Source organism: Mustela nivalis (genome assembly GCF_964662115.1).
Source record: "Mustela nivalis genome assembly, chromosome: X".
In the NCBI taxonomy this organism is placed as follows: domain Eukaryota; kingdom Metazoa; phylum Chordata; class Mammalia; order Carnivora; family Mustelidae; genus Mustela; species Mustela nivalis.
This window is the reverse complement of record NC_139040.1, coordinates 66,195,517-66,219,708: the sequence shown is the minus strand read 5'-3', so window position 1 is coordinate 66,219,708 and position 24,192 is coordinate 66,195,517. Positions and strand designations below refer to the sequence as shown.

The window sequence follows — 24,192 nt, the reverse complement described above, 5'->3', positions numbered from 1 at the left end:
CCTGCAGATAGTCTAAGTGTGACTTCTTCCTTGCCTGTTTGGATGCCTTTTCCTTTTGCTGTCTAATTGCTATGGCTAGACTTCAATACTGTGTTAAATAACAGTCGTAAGAGTGGACATCTGTGTCTTTTTCCAGACCATAGAGGAAGAGCTCTCAGTTTTTGCCCATTGAAAATGGACTTTTTGTATATGGATTTTACACTGAGGTATGTTCCTTCTGTCTCTACTTTGTTGAGAGTTTTTATCATGAGTGGATCTTGTACTTTGTCAGATGCTTTTTCTGCATCTGTTGAGAGGATCATATGGTCTCATCCTTTTTCTTTCTTTCTTTCTTTCTTTCTTTCTTTCTTTCTTTTTTTTTTTTTAAGATTTTATTTATTTGACAGAGACCTAGCGAGAGAGGGAACACAAGCAGGGGGAGTGGGGGAGGGAGAAGCAGTCCTCCTGCAGAGCAGGGTGCCTGACGTGGGGCTCGATTCCAGGATCCTGGGATCATGACCTGAGCCGAAGGCAGTTGCTTAACGACTGAGCCACCCAGGTGACCCCCTTTTTCTTTTATTAATGTAGTGTGTCATGTTGATTTGAAAATATTGAATGACTGTTGTTGCAGCCCCCAAATCCGACTTGATCATGGTGAAATCGTTCTTTCATTCTTTTCATGTATTATTGGATTTGATTTGCTGGTATTTTGTTGAGAATTTTTGCATCCATGTTCATCAGTAATATTGGCTTGTATTTTTCGTTTTTAGTAGAGTTTTTGTCTGGTTTTGGAATCAAGATAATATTGGCCTCATAGGATGAGTTTGGAAGTTTTCATTTTTGTTTTTTTGGAGCAGCTTCAGAAGAATAGGAATTAATTCCTTAAATGCTCAGTAGAATTCCCTTGTGAAGCCATCTGGCCCTGGACTTTTGTTTGTTGGGAGATTTTTGGTTACTGATTCAGTTTCTTTACTGGTTAATGATCAAGTTTTCTATTTCTTGCTGTTTCAGTTTTGGTTGTTTATATGTTTCTAAGAATTTATCCATTTCTTCCTTATTGTTCAATTTGTTGACATTTAATTTTTCATAATATTCTCTTATAATTGTTTGGATTTCTGTGGTGTTGGTGTTCTTTCTCATCTTTCACTTGTGATTTTATTTATTTGGGTCCTTTCTCCTTTTTTTTGGTTAATCTGGTTTAGGGGTTTGTCAATTTTTTTTTTATTTTATTTAATTATTTGACAGAGATCAAAACTAGGCAGAGAGGCAGGCATAGAGAGAGGTGGAAGCAGGCTACTGGATGAGCAGAGAGCTTGATGTGGGGCTCAATCCCAGGATCATGAGATCATGACCTGAGCTGAAGGCAGAGGCTTAACCCACTGAGCCACCCAGGTGCCCCTGATTTTTTAAATATTTTCAAAGAAACAGCTCCTGGTTTCATTCATTTGTTCTGGGTTTTTTTTGTTTGTTTGTTTGTTTTAGTATCATTTATTTCTGTTCTAATTTTTATTATTTCCCTTTTTCTGAGGACTGTACTCTTTCGTTTCTCTTTTTCTAACTCCTTTAGGTTAGGTTGTGTATTTGAGATTTTTCCAACCTAAGGTTAGGTTGTGTATTGAGATTTTTCTTGGTTCTTGAGATACGCTGTGTTGCTTTATACTTCCCTCTTGTGATGGCTTTTGCTGCTTCCTAAAGGCTTTAGGCCATTGTGTTTTCATTTTCATTTGTTTCCATGTATTTTTTAATTTCTTCTTTAATTTCCTGGTTGACCAACTTATGATGTTTAACCTCCATGTATTAGTGGTCTTCCCAAATTTTTTCTTGTGCTTGACTTCAGTTTTCATAGTGTTGTGGTCGGAAAAGGTGCATTGTATATTGAGGCCTGGTTTGTGACCTAATATGTGATCTATTCTACAGAATGTCTTATGCGTACTTGAAAAGAATGTGTATTCTGCTTTGGGATAAAATGTTCTGAATATATCTACTAAGTCCATCTGGTCCAATTTGTCATTCAAAGCCATTGTTTCCTTGTTGATTTTCTGCTTAGATGATCCGTCCATTGATATAAGTGGGGGTATTAAAGTCCTACTCTTTGCTGTATTTTTATCCATGTTGGTTATTAATTGTTGTATATATTTGCTTCCCCCCAAGTTGGCGGCAGAAATACTTTGATTGTTAGATCTTCTTGTATGAATTGTCCCCTTTATTATGATACTGTGTCCTCCTTCATCTCTTGTTATAGTGTTTGGTTTAAAATCTAGTTTTTCTGGTTTAAGTATTGCTACTCTGGGTTGCTTTTGACATTCATTGCATGGTAAGTATTTCTCCATTCACTCACTTTCAATCTGCAAGTGTGTTTAGGTCTAAAATGAGTTTCTTGTGGGCAGCATACAGATGGGTCTTGTTTCTTTTATCCTTTCTGATATCCTGTGTCTTTTAATTGCCAAATTTAGTCCATTTACATTCAAAGTAGTTATTGATAGATATGAATTTAGTGGCATTTTATTACTTGTTTTATCATTGTTTCTGGAGATTTTCTCTGTCCCTTTCTAGTCTTTGTCACTTCTGCTTTTTCTTTCCCAGCCAAAGAGTCTCCTTTAATCTTTCTTGCAGTGGTCATGAACTCTAGTTTTTGTTTGGGAAAATTTCTCCTTCTATTCTGAAAGATAACTTTGCCGGATAGAGTATTGCTGGCTGCAGATAATTTCCCATTCAGCTCATTGAGTATATCATGCCATTCTTTTTTGGCTTGCCAAGTTTCTATGGAGAGATCTGCAGTTAATTTTATGGGTCTTCGTAAGTTAGGGACTTTCTTTGTCATGCTTTTAGAATTTTTCCTTTATCAGTATATTTTTCAGATTTAACTATAATATGTCTTGTTACTAGCTTCTTTTTTTGATTTTGGTGGGAGTTCTCGGAGCTTCCTGGATTTGGATGTCCACTTCTTCCATCCTTGTCATCATTACATTCAGTCAGTTTCAAATCTCAGTTATTACATTTCTCATTTCTGCTTGATTGTTTCTTAACTTCTCCTCTTGGTGGTAAAGATCTCCCTGATGTCTTTCATGCTTTTCTCAAGCCCAGGGACTTTACGATTGTTGTTTTAAATTCTCCATCAGACATATTATTTATATCTGTTTCGATTAGATCTTTGTGATCTTTTCTTGTTTTCTTTTGGTATGAATTTCTCCTTTTGGGCACTTTGACTCCAGCTCTGTCTTATGTGTGTTGGAAAAGTCTGTTACGTTTCCTGCTCCTGAGAATGGTGGCTTTACAAAGAAGAGGTCAGGTAGTGTACAGGGCTTGGCACTTCAGTGAATGTCTGTGGTGTGTACTGCATGCGCTCTGCTTTCCCTCATGCAGCACTCTGCCTTTTCTCTCCCTTTTGCAGCACTCTGCTACGCTCTTGGGTCAGTCATCTGCAGAGGTCTTCCTTTCCTGCAGTGAGCAGTGTTTGGCTCTTGGCCAGAATATGGTGGGTTTTAGCCAGGTGTGCTCTGGTCTGCTTGTTACATGAGAACTGATACTACTTCCATTAGAACTGAAGCCTCGCAGAACTCCGTGGTCAGGGGATGCCTGGGTGACTCAGTCACATGTCTGCCTTTGGCTCAGGTCTTGGTCGCAGGGTCCTGGGATCGAGCCCTGCATCAGGCTCCTTGCTTGACAGGGAGCCTACTTTTCTCCCTCTTCCCCTCCATACCACCCCTCCCACCTTCGTGCGCTTGCTCTTGCGTGCTCTCTCTTTAAATCTTAAAAAAAAAAAAAGGAAGAACTCTATGGTCTGTAGACCTGGTGCATGCAGGGCTTTCTGCTGGTCTTCTGGGGAAAGGGCCTGCTGTGCTTTTCCTTACTTACACTTGCTAGAGTCAAACATTAGCAGCAGAGTGTTCGGGGTTGGGGGGGTTATTGGGGGGGCCGGGGGGTGGTTAGGGAGCCAGGCAGCCAGTGTTGGCGCTGTGCTGTTCATTGAAGTTGGTTTGTGCTGAGAGGCAGTGGAGTGAAATGGCGCCAGCTATTCCTTTTTTTCCCGGAGAGGGAGTCTGTGCTTGGTGCTCTCAGGGAAGCACTCAGAACAGTGAATAATTTCCCCTCATGTGTCCCATGTGTTAATTCAGATCAGTTTTCATACTGTCTCCAGGTTGCTTGCCTTCTTGGAGTAGTTTATTGCACTTTGGGCTGTATCCCAGCCAAGCTTGCTGGCTTTTAAATGGCCAAACTTTAGGGACTAGGTGTGCTGGAGGCCTGCGATGGTCTTCTGGGGTAGGGTCTCACTCCACTAGAACTAATGCAGGTTTTGATCAAGAAGGGCAGTCACGCCAGAGTGCAGGGGTGTGGGATTTGGACCAAAGTGGGCTGAACAGCCAGTTTGATTTATCCACCCTCAGCCCATGTCTCTGTGCCTGTGCTGAGGGACAGGGGAAGGTAATGGTGGCTCTTGCTCTTTAGTCCATTCTGTCCCTGGAGAGGCAAAGCCACCTCTCATAGATAATGCTCCAGGAAGTGTGAACAGTCTGTCCCCATGTGCTATAGGCAGTCCTCAGATGGTGTTGTCTGCCTCCGGTTGCATGCCTGCCTTCTCTCTAGGAGTAGGGCAGTGTCCCCAGGTCTCTATTCCAGCCAAGCCTGTGGACCTCCAAAACTCAAGGCCCCTAAGTCCTGCTTGTTACAAAAACTCATGAAAATCAGCCTCTCTGGTTTTCCCAGCCAGTGGCTTTGGAGGAGTGTTCTCTTGTGTGTATTCCTGTGCATACCATTCTATCTCACCTTTCTCTGAGACCAGGGCTCCCTCCCTGGCACAGCACCCACAAGTCCATTTCTCCCCCAAAGCACCTCTCAACATTTCCCAATTTCCTTGATGTAGCCTCTTCTCTCCCTCTAGTTGTACAGTTTGTTCTGATAGTTCCCAGGTTGATTTCTTGGGTACTTAGAATTTTTGTACGGTCCTCCTACAATGCTGCTATCTTAACTCTTTTTATTTTTCCCACTTTTCATATTTAAAAAAATATTGCCAATTTGGTGAAGAATGGCATCCCAGTGTTTTTTAAATTTGTATTTTTAAAAACTTAGAGTAAGTTTAAAATTTTTCTCAATTTTAAGTATCATTTTTATAGGCTTTTCTTTCTTTCTTTTTTTTTTTTCTTTAAAGATTTTATTTGACAGAGACACAGCGAGAGAGGGAACACAAGCAGGGGTTGGAGGAGAGGAAGTAGCAGGGACAACGTGGATGGGATCATGACCTGAGTCGAAGGCAGATGCTTAACGACTGAACCACCCAGTCTCCCCTTCGTAGGCTTTTCTTTTGCAAGTAGTTAATACCCTTTTTTCCTGTTTATCTGTTAGATTTTTGATAATTTCTCTCCAATTTTAAATAATTCTTTGTTTAATTTGAATGTAGCCCTATCTGAAGTTAAATTGCAAATATTTTCCCTGAGTTTGTTAGTTACCCTTCTTCCTTTTTCTTCAATTTAGATGATGTAGGAAAGATGTTAGGGTTCGAAGCTGACGACCAAGAAGGAATTCTTGAGACATCTTCAGTACAAAAAGGTGATTTTATTAAAGCACGGGGGCAAGACCTGTGGGCAGAAAGAGCTGCACAGGGATCATGAGGAGTGGCCCATTACATACTTTCAAGTTGGAAGGGGTTTTGGATACTGTAAATCTCTAAGGAATTTGGAAGCAAGGTTTCCAGGACTTTGAGGGGGCTTGCTATTGTTGGGAAAAGGTCATTTATTACCACCTAATATAACCTTAGTTATGAGACCCTTCAGATGTATACCTGTGGGCCATAAGCGTGTAGGAAGATTGCCAACATGTATCTTGCGGGGAGAGGGGTGGTTAGAGATAAAGGAAATTTCCAAAGGAATTTTTATACGTTAAAGTAGACTTACCGGTTTGGGGGTGGGGTCAGGTTAGGATTGCCTTTTGCCCATATTAACATCGAGGCAGTTGAGTCCCTAGAGGAATGTCACTCTGCTTGTTTTAGGGACTTGTCAGTGGCTTGTAGCTAGTAAGGAAATTTAATAATTTTTCTTCACCTTTGTTTCCCACATCAAGCTATAATTTATAAATAAAATTGATAGTACCTTAGTTTATTTGTTCACTTGTTGGAAGGACTTTTTGGTTATCTCCAGGTTTTAGTGGTACAATAAAGCTTCTGAATATTTCATACTAATTTTGGTATGGATATGTATTTTTAGTTTTGTCTTGGGTAAATAAATACCTAGGAGTAGGTTTATTGGGTCATACTGTAAGAGTATAATTAACGTTACAAGAGACTGCCAAATAGTTTTCCAAAAAAGCTTTACTGTTGTACATTCCCACCTGAAATGTATCCATTTCCAAATGTTCTACACTCTCAACAGCATTTCATAGTGTTTTAAAAAAAGCCATTCTAATAAGTGTTTAGTAGTATTTTGTGATTTTAATTTGCATTTCCCCAGGAATTATGATGTTGAATACCTTTTCATGTGCTGTTTTACATTTATATCTTTTGTGAAATGTCTGGTCAAAATTTTGTTCATTTTTAATTGGGTTGCTTATCTTAGGATTGATATAGAATGTTTCTTCATATTTTCTAGGTATAAGGCCTTTGTCAGATGTATGTCAGATGTATGTATTTTGAATATATCCTCCCATTCTCTTGGGGTGCCTTTGGTTTTCTTAAGGATGTCATTAAAAGATCAGAAGTTTTTTTAACTTTTTGTTTTTGTTTTTAAAGATTTCATCCATTTATTTGTCGGATAGAGAGAGCATGAGCAGGGGGAGTGGCAGGCAGAGGGAGAAGCAGGCTCCTCGTTGAGCAAGGAGCCCAACACTGGACTTAATTGCTCTGAAGACCCTGGGATCATGACCTAAGCCAAAGGCAGATGCTTAACCAACTGAGCCACCTAGGCATCCCAAAGATCAGAAGTTTTTTTTTTTTTTTTTTTTTTTTTAAGATTTTGTTTATTTATTTGACAGAGATCACAAGTAGGCAGAGAGGTAGGCAGAGAGAGAGGAGGGGAAGCAGGCTCCCTGCTGAGCAGAGAGCCAGATGTGGGACTCTGTCCCCAGGACCCTGGGATCATGACCTGAGCCGAAGGCAGAGGCTTTAACCCACTGAGCCACTTAACTTTCTGATCCCAAAGATCAGAAGTTTTTTGATGAAATTCATTTCATAACTTTTTTTCTCATATGGTATATACTTTATTGTTTTTTTTGTTTCAAGTTTTTATTTAAATTCTAGTTAGTTAAAGTATAGTGTAATATTGGTTTTAGGAGTAGAATTTAGTGATTCTTTTTTTTTTTTTTTAAAGATTTTATTTATTTATCAGAGAGAGAGAGGGGGAGAGAGCGAGCACAGGCAGACAGAATGGCAGGCAGAGGCAGAGGGAGAAGCAGGCTCCCCGCTGAGCAAGGTGCCCGATGCGGGACTCGATCCCAGGACGCTGGGATCATGTCCTGAGCCGAAGGCAGCTGCTTAACCAACTGAGCCACCCAGGCGTCCTGAATTTAGTGATTCTTAGGGCGCCTGGGTGGCTCAGTAGGTTAAAGCCTCTGCCTTTGGTTCAGGTCATGATCCCAGGGTTCTGGGATTGAGCCCTGCATCGGGCTCTGCTCTGAGGGGAGCCTGCTTCCTCCTCTCTCTCTCTCTGCCTGCCTCTCTGCCTACTTGTGATCTCTGTCAAATTAAAAAAAAAAAAAAAGAATTTAGTGATTCTTCACTTACATATAACACTCAGTGCTAATCACAGCAAGTGCCCTCCTTAATACTGGTCACCCATTTAGCCCATGCCCCGCCCACCTCCCCTCCAGGACCTCTGTTCTCTGTAGTCAGGAGTCCCTTATGGTTTGCCTCCCTATCTTTTTTTTCTTCCTTCCCCTATGCTCATCTGTTTTGTTTCTTAAATTCCACATATGAGTGAAATCATGGTATTTGTCTTTCTCTGACTGACTTATTTTGCTTATACTCTGGCTTCTTCATGTCATTGCAAATGGCAAGATTTCATTCTTTTTTGATGGCTCAGTAATATCCCCTTGTATATATTTACCACATTTTCTTTACCCATCAGTTGATGGACATTTGGGCTCTTTTCCTAATTTAGCTCTTGCTGATAATGCTGCTGTAAACATCAGGGTGCATATATCCCTTCAAATCAGTGTTCTTGTATTCTTGAGTAAAAACCTGGTAGTGCAATTGCTGTATTGTAGGGTAGTTCTATTTTTAACTTTCTGAGGAACCTCCGTACTATTTTCCAGAGTGTCTGCACCAGTTTGCATTCCTAACAACAGTGTGAGAGGGTTCCCCTTTCTCCACCTTGTGAGGTGGTAATCTCGTTGTAGTTTTTATTTGTGTTTTCCCTGATGGTGAGTGATGTTGAGCATCTTTTCATGTGTCTGTTGTTCATCTGTATGTCTTCTTTGGAAAAATGTCTATCCATGTCTTCTGTCCACTTAACTGGATTATTTGTCTTTTGGGTTTGGACTTTATAAGTTCTTTATAGATTTTGGATACTAACCCTTTGTCAGATATATCATTTGCAGGTATCTTCTCCCATTCCGTATATTGCCTTTTGGTTTTGTTGATTGTTTCTTTTACTGTGTAGAGAGTTTTTATTTTAATGAAGTCCCAGTAGTTCATTTTTCCTTTTTTCCCCTGTTTACAGAGATGTGTCTTATAAGAAGTTCTAAGATCAGTGTCAGAGAGGTTTCTGCCTATGTTCTCCTCTAGAATTTTAATGGTTCCTCATCTCATGTTTAGGTCTTTAATCCATTTTGAATTTATTTCCGTGTATGGTGTTGGAACTAGAAAGTGTTCCAGTTTCATTCTTCTGCATATTGCTGTCCAGTTTTTCCAACACAGTTTGTTGAAAAGAGGTATTTTTTTCAATGGATATTCTTTCCTGCTTTGCCAAAGATTAGTTGACCATATAGTTGTGGGTCCATGTTTTTTATCTAATGAATATTTTCCTTTGCCAAAGTAGAAAAATATTCTGTTTTCTTCTCATTTTATCATTTCACTTCTTACATTCAGGTCTTTAAATCTATTAATTAAAGTTAATTTAATTAAATTAATTTTATTTATGGAATAGCTTTAGACTTACAGAAAAGTTGAGAAGCTAGTACAGAGAGTTCCCATACTACTCCCTCCCCATCATACAGTTTACCCATCTTGCATTAGTGTGGTTCATTTATTACAGTAAATGGACTTACAGTCATTATTGTTAAGTACCATCTACAGTTTATGTTAAGGTTCACTCTTTATGTCCTGCAATTCTAAGAGTTTCGACAAATGCATGATGTCATGTATCTAACATTACAGTATTATAAAGAATAGTTTACACTATGCACCATCTCTCCATCCCTTCCTTTCACCTGCCTCCCTGAAGTCTGTGGCAACCAGTGTTCTTTTATTGTCTCTGTGGTTTTTCCTTTTCCAGTAATCTTTCATTGTCTCTGTGGTTTTTCTGTTTCATGTTTTGTAGTCTGAATTATATAGTATATAGCCCTTTTAGATTGGCTTCTTTTACTTAGCAGTGTTCTTTTAAGAACCCTCCATGTCTTTTCATGGTTTGATAGCTCATTTCTTTTTAGTGGAGAATAATAATTCAGTGTCTGGGTGTACAATAGTTTACTTACCATTCACCTACTGAAGAACAGCATCTTAGTTGCTTCTAATTTTTGACAATTGATGTATTGTTAAGTAAACCCATATCTTTATAAATCAAGCTGCTATAAATATCCTTTTGCAGGTTGTGTAGACATAAATTTTTGGTTCTAATACTAAGAAGCGTGACTGCTGAATTGTATGGTAAGAGTGTGTTTAGTTTTATATTGCCATACTCTTTCCTGTACTTGCTGTGGTATTTTGCACTGTCACTAGTAATGAATGAGAGATGCTCTTTGTCCTTGCTGCATTTGATATTACCAATTTTGTTTCATTTTTTGTTTTTGCTTTTTAAAAATATATTAGCTATTCTTTTTTTTTTTTTTAAGCTATTCTGATAGGTGTGTAGTGGTATTTCATTGTTGTTTTAATTTGCAGTTCTCTTACGATATATGTTCATCTTTTCATCTCCTTATTTTCTTTGGGTCACTGATAAGGTGTTTTGCTTATTTTTTTGACTAGATTTCTTGTTTCCTTATTGTTGAGTTCTAAAAGAGTTCTTTCTGTGGGGTCGCCTGGGTGGCTTGGTCATTAAGTGTCTGCCTTCAGCTCAGGTCGTGATCCTGGGGTCCTGGGATCGAGCTCTGTGTTGGGCTCCCTGCTCAGCAAGGAGTCTGCTTCTTCCTCTGCCCCTCCCCCCATTCATGCTCTCTCTCACTCTCTTGATCCTACTATCTCTTTCTCTTGAATAAAGAAATACAATATTTATAAAAAAAGAGTTCTTTGTATATTTTGGTTACACATCCTTTATCAGATAGTTTTTTGCAAAATCATCCCTTTGTCTCTTCATTTTTCTTGTACTGTTTTGTACAGGGCATGCAACTCATTTTAGTTGTTTAACTTAATCAGTTATTTCTTTCATGGATCATGGTTTTGGTGTTGCATGTAAATTGTACTTAAAGGGAATATTTAAGACAATTTTGGTATAATTGGGGGAGGATCAAGGGTCATAAAGGAGGGGGGGTTTCTGCACTTGATTTGAATTAGTAAAAGGTTGACAGTAGACTTTGGTAATGTGTGTGTATATATATATATATGCATGTAAAAAATAGAAAACTAAGAGAACAAAGGAAAAATAAGATGGCAGAGGTTAGCTTTAATATATTGACAATTACATTAGATTTCAGTGGTCTAAATGCACTTAAGACAAAGACAAGAGACTGTCAGAATAGAGTAATAGCTATGACCCAATTATATGTGTTAATAAGAAACTGACTTCAGGGCGCCTGGGTTGCTCAGTGGGTTAAGCCGCTGCCTTCGGCTCAGGTCATGATCTCAGGGTCCTGGGATCGAGTCCTGCATCGGGCTCTCTGCTCAGCAGAGGGCCTGCTTCCCTTCCTCTCTGCCTACTTGTGATCTCTCTCTGTCAAATAAATAAATAAATCTTTAAAAAAAAACTGACTTCAAATATGATTATGTAGGCAGATTGAAAGTAGAGTTGTAGTCAGAGATACGCCATGCAAACATCAAAGGAAAGCAGTAGTGACTTTTTTTTTTAGATTTTATTTTATTTTATTTTTTTTTTTTAAAGATTTTATTTATTTATTTGACAGAGAGAAATCACAAGTAGATGGAGAGGCAGGCAGAGAGAGAGAGGGAAGCAGGCTCCCCGCTGAGCAGAGAGCCCGACGCGGGACTCGATCCCAGGACCCTGAGACCATGACCTGAGCCGAAGGCAGCGGCTTAACCCACTGAGCCACCCAGGCGCCCTTTTTTATGTATTTATTTATTTATGTATTTATTTTTTTAAGATTTTATTTATTTATTTGTCAGAGAGAGAGAGAGAGAGAGCGCGAGTTCGCACAGGCAGACAGAATGGTAGGCAGAGGCAGAGGGAGAAGCAGGCTCCCTGCCGAGCAAGGAGCCCGATGTGGGACTCGATCCCAGGACGCTGGGATCATGACCTGAGCTGAAGGCAGCTGCTTAACCAACTGAGCCACCCAGGCATCCCTATTTTATTTATTTTTATTTAAAAAAAAATTTTTTTTTATAGATTTTATTTTTAAGTAAACTTTACAGCCAATATGGGGCTTGAACTTACAACCCCAGGATTAAGAGTCAGATGCTGTAGCTGACTGATCTAGTCAGGTACCCTAGTAGTGACTATTTTAATATCAGATAAAGTAGGCTTTAGACAAAAATATATTGTATATATGACACATTAATATAATTGGTATATATTAATATATAGATATTAAAGAGGAGGGTACTTTGTAATGATAAAATTCACTTATATGGCAGTCCCAGGGCCCCTGGGTAGCTTAGTTAAGTGTCTGACTCTTGAATTCTACTCAGATCACCATCTCAGTCATGAGATTGAGCCCCACATCGGGCTTTTCCCTCAATGCAGCGTTTGCTTAAGATTCTCTGCCTCTCCCTCTGCCCCTCCTCCTCTACTCTCCCACTTGGATTCTCTCTTTTAAAAAAAAAAAAACTAAACACGGCAGTTCTGAAGTGCATGTACCAAACAGAAGAATTGTAAGACTCAGCACTCTTCACAATTGGTGGAACAACGAGACAGAATATCAGTATGTGTTTAGAAGAATTCAACAGTGGGGCACCTAGGTGGGGCACTTGGTTAAGTGTCTGCCTTTGGCTCAGGTCCTGATCCCAGAGTCCCAGGATCAAGCCCCGCATCAGTCTCCCTGCTCATCCGAGAGCCTGCTTCTCCCTCTCCCTCTGCCTGCCACTCCTCTTGCTTGTATTCTCTCTGTCAAGTAAATAAAATCTTAAAAAAAAAAAAAAAGGTAACAGTACAGTAAACCAACGAGATTTAATTGGCATTTATAGAACACATCATACAACAACTGAAGAATATACATTAATTATTTTTAATTACTAGGGTTTATTTTTTAGTTTTATGTTTATAGAAAAATTGAGAAAATATAGTTTCCATATATCCTCTGAAAACACCCCCCCCCCCCCCAGATAAAACCAGTTTCCTTTATTATTGCTATCTTGTATTTGTATGGTACATTTATTACAGTTGAGCCAGTATTGATATATTATTAACTAAGATCTATAGTTGACATTGGGGCTCACTCTGCTTTATATATTATATTTGTTTTTGATAAATTTAAAATTATATGCATTCACCATTACAGAATCCTACAAAGTAGTTACACTGCCCTAAAAATCCCCTGTATTCCCACCTTTTCGTCCATCCCACCCTTCAAACTCCTGACAACTACTAATATTTTTTACTATGTTCATTGTTGTGCCTTTACCAGAATCTCATACAGTTGGAATCATACATTATATAGCCTTTTCACTTTACTTCTTTCATGTAGCAATCCTCTGTGCCTCTTGAGTTGATAGCTCATTTCTTTTTGTTGCTGAATAATAAATACATACTATTTTATAGTGTTTTCTGTGCTATTCAGAAGATTTAGGGGTGCCTGGGAGGCTCAGTTGGCTAAGTATCTGACTCTTGGTTTTGTCTCAGGTTATGATCTTGGGTTATGAGATTGAGCCCACATTGGGCCCCATGCTCAGTGTGGAGTCTGCATGAGTCTCCCCCCGCCCCGCCCCTCCGGGGCTTGCATAGGCTCATTCGCACTCTCAAATTAAAAAAGAGGTTTACCAACATAAACCAAACTTAACCTCACCAAATTTAAAATAACTGAAATCATACAGAGTATATTCTGACTATAATAGATTCAAACTAAAAATTAAAAGCAAAAATAAGGAACTCTAACTAGTTGGATATTAATCATCACTCTTAATCTGTGGATCAAAGTTAAAGTTTCAAGGGGAATTTTAAATATATGCGTATATATGTTTATTTATCTGAAAGGACATGTAAGCATAGTTATCAAAATATGTGAGACAAAGTATTAAAGCATTGTATGGAGAAGAATTTATACCACGAAGTACTTTCTTTTTCTTTATTTTCTTTCTTTTTTTTAGAAATGGGAAAAGGGGTCAATTCTATAATCAACTTCCCACTTCAAGAAACTAAAAAAGAAAAAAAAAGCATAATTAACCCCAAACCAGCTAAAGGAAGGAAATAATAAGGTAAGAAATTAATGAATTTGGAGTGTCTAGATGACTCAGTCGGTTAAGCATCAGCCTTCAGCTTAGGTCATGATCTTGGGGTCCCAGGATCTCCTTCCCCTCCTGCTTGTGCTTTATCTGTCAAATAAATAAATAAATAAATAAATAAAATCTTTTAAAAAATGATAAAACTTATATGAAAAAGCAAAGGCCCTAGATAGCTGAAACAATCTTGAAAAAAACTGAATTGGTAGAATCATTCTATCTCTTATTAATGTCTACTGTATATTTAGAATAATCAAGATAGTGTTATGCTGGTAGAGGGATAGACACATACTTATCAGTATGACAGAATCAAGAACTGAGAAATAGATACAGTTATGCCCACCTGATTTTGACAAATGCAGAAAAATAGTGGAGTAGAGAAGGAGCCTTTTCAACAATGGTCCTTGAGCAACCGGACATCCATAGGGGGGAAAAAAGAGTCTTGACCTAAGTTTCACACCTTGTATAAAAAGAACAAAAAACAAACTCTAGACTCAGTGTAAAACGTAAAACTTAAAACTATAAAACTTCTAGAAGAAAACAGGAGAAAATCCTCAGAATCTTGGGGTAGACAAGGAGTTCATATACTTTTTTTTTTTTTTTTAAGGTTTTTATCTTTTTGACAGAGAGATAGCACAAGTAGGCAGAGCATCAGGTATAGGGAGAGGGTGAAGCAGGCTCTCAGCGATCCTAGGACCCTGGGATCATGACCTGAGCCTAAGGCAGCTACTCAACTGACCAAGCCATCCAGGGGCTCCAGGAGTTCATATACTTCAAAAACATGACCTGTAAAAGGAAAAATTGATTAATTAAACCTCATGAAAACTAAAAACTCTTATTCTGCTGAAGACTGGTAAGAGCATGTAAAGAGAAGCTACAGAGTGGCAAGAATTTATTTGTGAACTGTGAATCCTCCATGTAAATACTGGTATTATTTAGTTACAAATACATTAAAAATCTAGAAACCAAATAGTAAAAAACCAGCCTGTCAATCCAATTAGAACATGGACAAAAGACATGAAGGGATATTTTAAGGAAGAAGATGAGCAGATGGCACATTTGAAAAGGAAGGGCTGTTTGACATTACTAGCCATTTCTATTTATTTATTTATTTATTTATTTTAAAAAGATTTTATTTATTTGACACAGAGAGAGAGGGAACACAAGTAGGCAGAGAGAGAGACAGAGAGAGAGGGAAGCAGGCTCCCTGCTGAGCAGAGAGCCTGATGCAGGGCTCAATCCCAGGACCTTGGGATCATGATCTGAGCTGAAGGCAGAGGCTTTAACCCATTGAGCCACCCAGGTGCCCCCATTAGCCATTTTTAAAATGAAGATGAAAGCATGAGGAAATAGATTAAAATAATAAAATGAAAAATAGTGGTAACGTCAAGTATTGAATACAGAGAATCGGGATTACTCATGTTTTTGATGGGAATGTAAAATGATATAGCTATTCTGGAAAGTTTAGCGGTTTCTTATTATATTAAACATGCAACTACTGTATAATCCAGCAGTTACACCCTTGAGTATAAAAAATAAATCCCAGAGAAATGAAAATTTATATTCACACACAAACCTGTGTATGAATGTTTATAGCATCTTATTCATAATAGTGACAGTGTAGAAATTCCAAGATGTCTTTTATTTTTAATTTTTTAAAAAATTCTTTCAGTTTTTAGATTTTATTTTTTTAAGAGAGAGCAAGCTCTCTTAAAAGTGGGGTTAGGGGAGGGGCAGAGGGGGTAGGGAGAAGTAGACTCCCTGCTAAGCAGGGAGCCAGAGGATGCAAGGGTGGATCCCAGAGCCCTGGGATCATTACCTGAGCTGAAGGCAGATGCTTAACCACCTAAGCCACCCAGGCACCCCCTTCCAGATGTCTTTTAATGGTTGGATGCCTTTAAGAAATTGTGATATGTTCATTGCAAGTTGTTAATTTAACTTTTTTTTTTTTCCCCCAAGATGCATTTAGTTACTTAAGAGAGACAGAGCAGGAGGAGAGGCAGAAGGAGAGAATCTCCAAGCAGACTCCCTGCCAAGCACGGAACCGGCTCAATCCCACAACTCATGAGATCATAACCTGAATGGAAACCAAGAGTGGGATGCTTAACCGACAGTCATCCACGCGCCCCAAATTAACATATGTTAAGTAAAACCCTTGGGATGTTTGATGGTGAGCCCAGGTGCTATAAGAGACCACAAGGAAAATTGGAAATAGAGAGTTCATTACTCACAGGTCCTTGGAGGTAAGTACACCACGCATCTTGAGGAGCCACATGAAGAAGTCAAGACGGTGCAGGTAGACGGCAGGTCAGGACCTGGGGCACATACCTTTGTTAGGGTTTGTAGGTAGTGCTTTGGGATTTCTGGGCTAAGACTGGATTGGTCGATTCAAGCCTAGAAATGCAAGGTTTTGGTAAGCTTTTCAGGGGTCTAATACAAGGGTTGCACAAGGGAAAAGCCCTGGGAGGCAAGGGAGACTATCACAGCGCCATTGGGGAAGTTGTATCAGGACTAACATAGTTGTGACTGTGTAGGTTGTTATCTAGGGCATGTGTTTGCATGAAGAGCAAATGTCAGTTTAAGGCCCCTTCAGGCCTGTTTAGCCAAACAAAATGGATGCTGAGGCAGCAATATAGAGAAGCTTAGCTAAATTTTTGATATGTGTAATCACTTAGCAATAAAAAAGAATGAAATTCATACAACAACTTGGGTGAATCTCCAGAGAATTATGCCAGGTGAAAAAATCCAATTGTAGAAGGTATTATTTATATAGTATTCTGAAAATGACAGAATCATAGAAATGGAAAATAGAGTAGTGGTTATTAAGTTTCAGGGATGGGGTTGGGTTCAGAAGGGTGATGAGTTGTAAGATCACATGAAATATCTTTGTGTTAAAGAAAGTGCTCTGGGGGCACCTGGGTGGCTCAGTCAGTTAAGCCTCTGCCTTTGCTCAGATCATGATCCTGGATCCAATCCCTGAGTCAGGCTCCCTGCTCAGCAAGGAGTCTGTTAATCACCACCTTCTGTCCCCTGCCCCTCACCCCTGCTCATGTACTCTCTTGCCCATTCACTCTCTCAAATAAATAAAATTTAAAAAAAAAAGTCTGCATCTGACTATTAATAAAAATATCCTGGTGGTGGTGGTGATATTGTAGTTTGGTTTTGTAAGCTGTTGCTGTTGGAGTAATGTGGGTAGACAGTAAAAGGGTTATCTTTGTATTATTTCTAAGAACTGCATATGAATGTACATTTATCTTAAAATTACAGGTTTAATTATAAAAATCTCTGGTCTTGAATTACTGATTTATCAAACCTTTATAGATTTCAAGTTATCTGGACAAGGTTTCATTTTTTTTTTTTTTGTAACTTTTTTTTAAAAGAAAACTTTTTTTTTTAAGATTTTATTTGTCAGAGAGAGAGAGCATGCGAATGAGCACAAGCAGAAACAGTGGCAAGCAGAGGGAGAAGGTAGGCTTCCCACTGAGCAAGGAGCCCAATACAGGACTTGACCCCAGGACCCTGGCATCATGACCTGAGCCAAAGGCCAACCCTTAACTGACTGAGCCACCCGGGCATCCCAAGGCTTCATTTTCAGTGTGCAAGTATAGTATCATCTTAATGTCTGAAACTCAGCTGTTTAGCCAGTTAATGTGTTTTGAACACAGCTCAAAAGTAGAATAAAAAGCATTTTGAGTAAAAGAGGTACAGCAGTGTCTGCACTAGAGCTCATATTGAATTCATTTCAGTGAATCTCTCACCTGGAACCTTGATATATAATTCTAATAAATCTGGTTTCCAGGTCCATGACAGATTTTGAAAGTAGGAGAGGAGTGATAGCATGAATAATTGATTGTTCCTATAAGTGCAGCTCATAGCCTGACTGCAGGTAAGGAGGCAAATACATATAAAATAGTTTGGGACAGTTTAATGTAGAGGGCGTCTAGAAAAGGTTAAGTTATAGTTACATCTTCAGTTTTGTTAGTCAGAAAAGTATGTTACACATTTTAGGATTCTCTTTTTTTTTTTAAGATTTTATTTATTTATTTGACAGAGAGAGATCACAAGCAGGCAGAGAGGCAGGCAGAGAGAGAGGAGGAAGCAGGCTCCCTGCTGAGCAGAGAGCCCGATGTGGGACTCTATCCCAGGACTCTGAGATCATGACCTGAGCCCAAGGCAGCGGCTTAACCCACTGAGCCACCCAGGCGCCCAGGATTCTCTTCTAAAGTTAAAAAAAAGTTTGCATATTGTGTAAACCCTCAGCTAATTGAGAAAACTCACCTATTCAGAAGACACAGCTTTAGTGGTTCCTGGGAGGAGTGAGAAAGCCTTATTGATTTGGAAATGAAGCATAGTGTTTTTTTTTAATCTCTTGTTTTCGACAAAACAGATGAAATAATAGTGAAATTGTCATTGCTTAGACTGGTGTAGATGTCAGTAGTACTGTTGGGAAAGGGCAGTAAGCCATAATAGAGGAATTGGCACATCTAGGGGAACATAACATCCGAGGTGGTGGCCAACAGTATAATACAATTTTCAGTGTTTGGACTTTTTGAGGGAACTGCAGAGTGGAAGATATTTTCAGGATAGTACTAAGTTGTTACTTTACTTTTACTGTGTTGATATCTGCACTGATGGTGTTAAAGCAGTGGAAAATAAATCTGCTTCTGCCTGAGAACAGAGGTACCAAATTGTACCAGTGGTCATTGTATTCTTCACCATGCACTTGTACTAAAAACAAAGGTGAAAAAATGGTCAATATTTAAAAATAATGTTTTTGAGCAAAATGTTACTAAATTATATTAAATATAGACCCATGAGTACATGTCTTAATATTGTGTGATTAAAAAGGACAGTAAGCATGAATCACTTCTGCATACTGAGTTATGGTGATTGCCTTGGAAAATCATCTGTAGCATCATAGAAAACTGCTATTCAATTTTTTCACTTAAAACAGTTTACTTAGTAGAATAACTGTTAGAGAAACTATGGGTTTTTATATTTGACTTTTAAGTATATATATATTTTTTAAGTATATAAGTGAGCTTCTCCTTTCAAGGAAAACAATTGATAGTATTTGTTACCCATTTAAAATTTTGGATTTCAAACAAAATTTTAGAATTTTTGTGAACTTATGTCCATCTGTATGAGCTTTATAGTTTCACTAATGCTTACTTACAGTTAAGATTTTTGTGATAACATGAGATTTATTTATTTATTTATTTTTTTAAAGATTTTATTTATTTATTTGACAGAGGTCACAAGTAGGCAGAGAGGCAGGCAGAGAGAGAGGAGGAACCAGGTTCCCCACTGAGCAGAGAAACCAATGCGGGACTTGATCCCAGGACCCTGAGATCACGACCCAAGCCGAAGGCAGAGGCTCAACCCACTGAGCCACCCAAGCGCCCAACATGAGATTTAAAAAAAAAAAAGATTTTACTTATTTGACAGAGATCACAAGTAGGCAGAGAGACAGGCAGAGAGAGAGGGGAAGCAGGCTCCCCACTATTCAGAGAGCCCAATGTGGGGCTTGATCCCAAGACCTCTGGCATCGTGACCTGAGCGGAAGGCAGAGGCTTAACCCACTGAGCCACCCAGGTGCCGCTACATGAGATATTTTAATGAATATGATTTTTAAAATAACATCTAATGATATGTGCAACATTTTGAGGATCTGCATGACTCAGTAAACCAATATTTTCCAAATGATCCTTGTAGGGTGTTCCACAATCATGCATGGGTTAAATATTCATTGAAAGGGCAAGACCAGTGAATTTTAAAATAACAAAATATAAGTCATAGATTCCTACGTTTCAGCTGATCTTTGAGAAACTATCACTTGTTGAGTTTTGGTATAGTACCATTGGAGAATATTCATAATTATCTGAAAAGATATTAATATATTTATTTTTCAACTTCATGTCAGTAGGACTTTCTTCATCTATTTCCACCCAAGCAAAACATTTCATAATAGCTCAAATGGAGAAGCAGATATGAGGTTCCAGCTGTCTTCTATTAAACCAAGCATTACTGAGAATTGCAAACATACATAAATATATGTAAGACAATGCTATTCATTGCTAGGGTTATTTGGTTTTGAAAGTACAGTCATTTTGCACAAAAATTCATTATGTAAAATTTGTTATGTATGTGATATATTAGAGTTAGGGTTAGAATTATAAGTAACATTAACCATTTAAGTTAATTGATTAAGTTAATCACTAAATTCATTATTAAATAGGTATTTTAAGTATTTAAAAGGCTTTTTAGTTTACTTGTAAATAAATCAACTAAAGCTCTTTGTTTTCTCAGTAGTCTTAAGAGTATAAACTCTTCTAAAAGCTTTAAAACCACTGGTCTGAAGTTCATGTTTGAGGGTAGGGAACATGGCAGATATATGTCTGATCTGGCTCGATGTTTAGGGAGATGGGATCCAAATTGGTAGGTAGAGCATTTCAGCAGATACTTCTAGGTAGTTATGTTAGTCAGGCAGACAGATTGTCGTTCCCTGATGGTTGGTTTAGATTGGTGCAGGACCCAAAACAAAAGATTGAGGTGGGGGTGGGGGGGGTTGGGGTGGGGGGGTGGTACCTGGGTAGCTCAGTCTTTAAACATCTATCTGCCTTCAGCTTAGGTCATGATCCTGGGGTCCTGGGATCAAGCTCCACATTGGACTCCCTGCTCTGTGGGGATCCTGCTTCCCCCTCTCCCATTCCTTCTGCTTGTGTTCCCTCTCTCGCTGTGTCTCTCTCTGTCAAATAAATAAATAAAATCTTAAAAATCCTTTAAAAAAAAAAAAAGATCGAGATACAGAGCAAGACTCCTAATAGGAATGAAGGCTAGTCATATAGACTGAGAATAGGAGGTTCGAGGAAAGCTCCAGTTTGGTGAAAGCATAGGTGATCAGGGCCTACCTTTGTCATACTACATACCAGGTTTTTGTAGTGGAATAGTTTCAGTCTTCCTAACTGGTAGGGAATGGAACTCCAGAATTACTCCTGTGGTGAATGCCCAGCCTCAAAGAGTCCAGGGATTGAGTTGCAGTTTTACACTAGGTAGCTACTTAGTTGTTTGTTTAAGTAATATTTGGACGTAGAGAATAAGCTGTTCCTTCATATTTGGAAGTCTCCACATTCCCATCTTGTGCTTCCTTGAAGTGATTCTAAACTTTATGTAAAATGCAGTTTATAGGTTAACTAAACAATAGTTTAATGTTACCAGAGAACTCATGGCACATGCTCAAGATGTAGATGTACTTCTTTTGATTTAAACTTAAAAATAAAAGATCTATCATATGGTAGAGTTATATAGCTTTATAAGGTTGTTTAAATAAAACACAGTTGTCTGATTTCCCTCATCCCTTACTTTTCCATTCTCAGAGCAAACCAAATCATGCTGAAATTTCAGTTTTTCTATTGTATCTAAATAATATGCTAATATAACTTTTTAAAAAAATTTTTCATTTTAGCCATTATCTATTGACTTCCCACCCTGGATAATATTTAACTCTCCTTCATACACATACCTTTCTTACTCCCACCCTGAATTCAGCTATATTATATACATACTCAACTGCTGGTCCTTTCTATTACCTTAATGTATTTATATTACGATTTTTACTTTCTCCCTATGTAGTATCTAGCTTTTAAATATTTAAGTTTACTGAAGTGTAATTTAAATAATATAAAATTCACTCTCCTTAGTTTTATACTTCTGAGTTTTCACAAAGGGCTTCGGTGTATAACTATCACTGTAGTCAAGATATAAAATTGTTTCATAACGTAAAAAATTTTTCTCATGCTCCTTTATAGTTAGCCCTTTCTCCTCATTCTCTGATAATTCCAGTACTGTTTGTTGACAGTTCTTTGTTTTTTCCCTTGCACTTGTTTTACATCAATCAGTGCCACAAATTAATTGACCATATACGTGTGGGTCTATTTCTAGACACACTGTTTTGTTCCACTGATCTCTTTGTCTGTCATTTTGCTAATACTGCATAAGTTTTGAAAACAGGTATTGTGAGTGCTCCAGTTGTAGTTTTTTCCCCCAAAACTGTTCTGGCTCTTCTAGTTTCTTGGTTTTCCCATCACTGCCCTAAACATCCCCTGTGCTCTGCCAGTTTGTGCTTCTCTCTCCCTTAGCCTCAGGCAACCACAGATCTTTTTACAGTCTTGATGAGTTTGTCTTTTCCAGAATATCAGGTAGTTGGAATCACATACATTATGTAGTCTTCACATTGACTTCGTGCACTTAGTAATACACATCTAAGGTTCCTGCTTGGCATGGCTCGATAGCGCATTTCTTTTTGAGCCCTGAATATTCCGTTATCTCAGTGTACCAGTTCATTCATTCATTTATAGAGGGATGTCTTGATTGTGTCCAAGTTTTGGCAGTTAATGAATAAAGCTGCTGGAAACATCTGTGTGCACGTTTTTGTGTGGATGTAAGTGTTCCGCTCCTTTAGGTAAATACCAAGAAGTGTGATTATTGAATTGTATTATAAGAGTATGTTTAATCTTTTAAGAAGCTAACAAACTGGGCGCCTGGGTGGCTCAGTGGGTTAAACCGCTGCCTTCGGCTCAGGTCATGATCTCAGGGTCCTGGGATTGAGTCCCGCATCGGGCTCTCTGCTCAACAGGGAGCCTGCTTCCCTCTCTCTCTCTCTGCCTGCCTCTCTGTCTGCTTGTGATCTCTGTCTGTCAAATCAACAAATAAAATCTTTAAAAAAAAAAAAAAAGAAGCTAACTGTCTTACAAAGTGGCTATACCATTCCTTTTGCTTCACAACCTCTTTAGTATTTGTTGTTCTTAGAGTTCCAGATTTTGATCATTGTAATAGGTATATAGTGGTATCTCCTTGTTAAAGTCTTTTTAGATTTTATTTATTTATTTGCGGAGGAAGGGCACAGAGGGATAATGAGAGGGAGAAGCAGACTGCCTGCTGAGCAGAGAGCCCGACATGGGACTCAGTCCCAGGACCCTGAGATAGTTACCTGAGCTAAAGGCAGGCGCTCAATGGATTGAGCTGCCCAGGTGCCCTTGAATAATAGTCTTTTATCAGATAATGACTTTTACAAATATTTTAGTCTGTGCCCTTTTTTTGTTCATCTTTTGCAGAGCGTTAGTTTTGAATTTTAATGAAGTCCAGCTTATTAAAATTTTTTTTCATAGATCTTGGTATATCTAGAAAGTCTTCATCATATCCAAATTCATCTAGATTTTTCTGTGTTTCTTTCTAGGAGTTTCATAGTTTTGCATTTTATATTTAGGTCTGTGACCCATTTTGAGTTAATTTCACATGTGGATATCCAGTTATGCAGTCACCACTTATGGGTGACACTGTTTTCTACTGAATGACCTTTGCTGTTTTGTCAGAGATCAGTTGACTGTGTCTGTGTGAGTCTCTTTCTGGGCTTAGGCTTTCTGTTCTGTTCATCTATTTGTCTATTCCTTCTGCAGTATCAGTGTCTTGATTATTGTAGCTTTACAGCAGGTCTTGAAGTCAGACAGTGTCAGTCCTACAACACTGTTATTCTTCAGTATTGCATTAGTTATGCTGGATCTTTCACTTCTCCATATAAACTCTAGAATCAGTTTGTTGATAATATGTAGAATAATTTGCTGGGATTTTGACTGGGATTACATTGAGTATGTTGAAACAAATTGGAAAGAATTGACATCTTGACAATACAGATGGTCCCCAATTTACAATGGTTCAACTTAGATTTTCCAACTTTATGGTAGTAGAAAGGTGATACACATTTAGTAGAAATTGTACGTCAAATTTTAAACTTTGATCTTTTTCTGGGCTAGCAGTATCTAGTATGATACTCTCGTGATACTGGGCAGTGGCAGTGATCTTCTAGCCATGAGATGATAAGGATAAACAACCAATACATTTAAAACCAGTCTGTACCCATACAGCCATTTTGGTTTTTTTTCACTTTCTGAACATTATTCAGTAAATTACATGAGATATATTCAGCACTTTACATGGGCTTTGTATTAGATGACTTTGCCCAAATATAGGCTAGTATAATTGTTCTGAGCATGTTTAAGTTAGGCTAGGCTAAGCAATAATGTTCAGTAGGTTAGATGTATTAAACACATTGTATACTTATATTTTCAACTTATGATGAGTTTTTTGGGGGGATATAACCTCATCATGAGTCGATGAAGATTAGTATTTAGTCTTCCTATCTATCTGTAATATGTTTCCATTTTTCAGTTCTTTGATGTCTGTCATCTGGGTGTTGCAGTTTTCCCCATATAGATCTTTTTTTTTTTTTTTCCCCGATTTTATTTATTTACTTGACAGAGAGAGATCACAAGTAGGCAGAGAGGCAGGCAGAGAGAGAGGGGGAAGCAGGCTCCCCGCCGAGTGGAGAGCCCAATGCGGGGCTCGATCTCAGGACCCTGAAATCACGACGTGAGCCGAAGGCAGAAGCTTTAACCCACTGAGCCACCCAGGCGCCCCTCCCCATATAGATCTTGTATATGTTTTGTTAGATTTACACCTAAGTATTTAAT

At 38.4% G+C, this 24,192-nt stretch overlaps 2 long non-coding RNA genes across 6 annotated transcripts in view; one reads left to right on the top strand and one right to left on the bottom strand.

Moving 5' to 3' along the window:
• LOC309855617 overlaps positions 1-24,192 on the top strand; it is a 128,403-nt gene that overhangs the window by 14,195 nt on the left and 90,016 nt on the right. For all 5 annotated transcript variants that reach the window (XR_014306916.1, XR_014306917.1, XR_014306918.1 and 2 more), the window contains exons 2-3: positions 13,535-13,642; positions 15,626-15,909. This is a non-coding gene — a long non-coding RNA (uncharacterized lncRNA). The remainder of the gene's footprint in view (positions 1-13,534; positions 13,643-15,625; positions 15,910-24,192) is intronic.
• Positions 15,625-21,865, bottom strand: LOC309855619. The gene is made up of 2 exons (XR_014306922.1): positions 17,921-21,865; positions 15,625-17,678 (listed from the first exon to the last, which is right to left on the bottom strand). It is a non-coding gene; the product is annotated as an uncharacterized lncRNA (long non-coding RNA).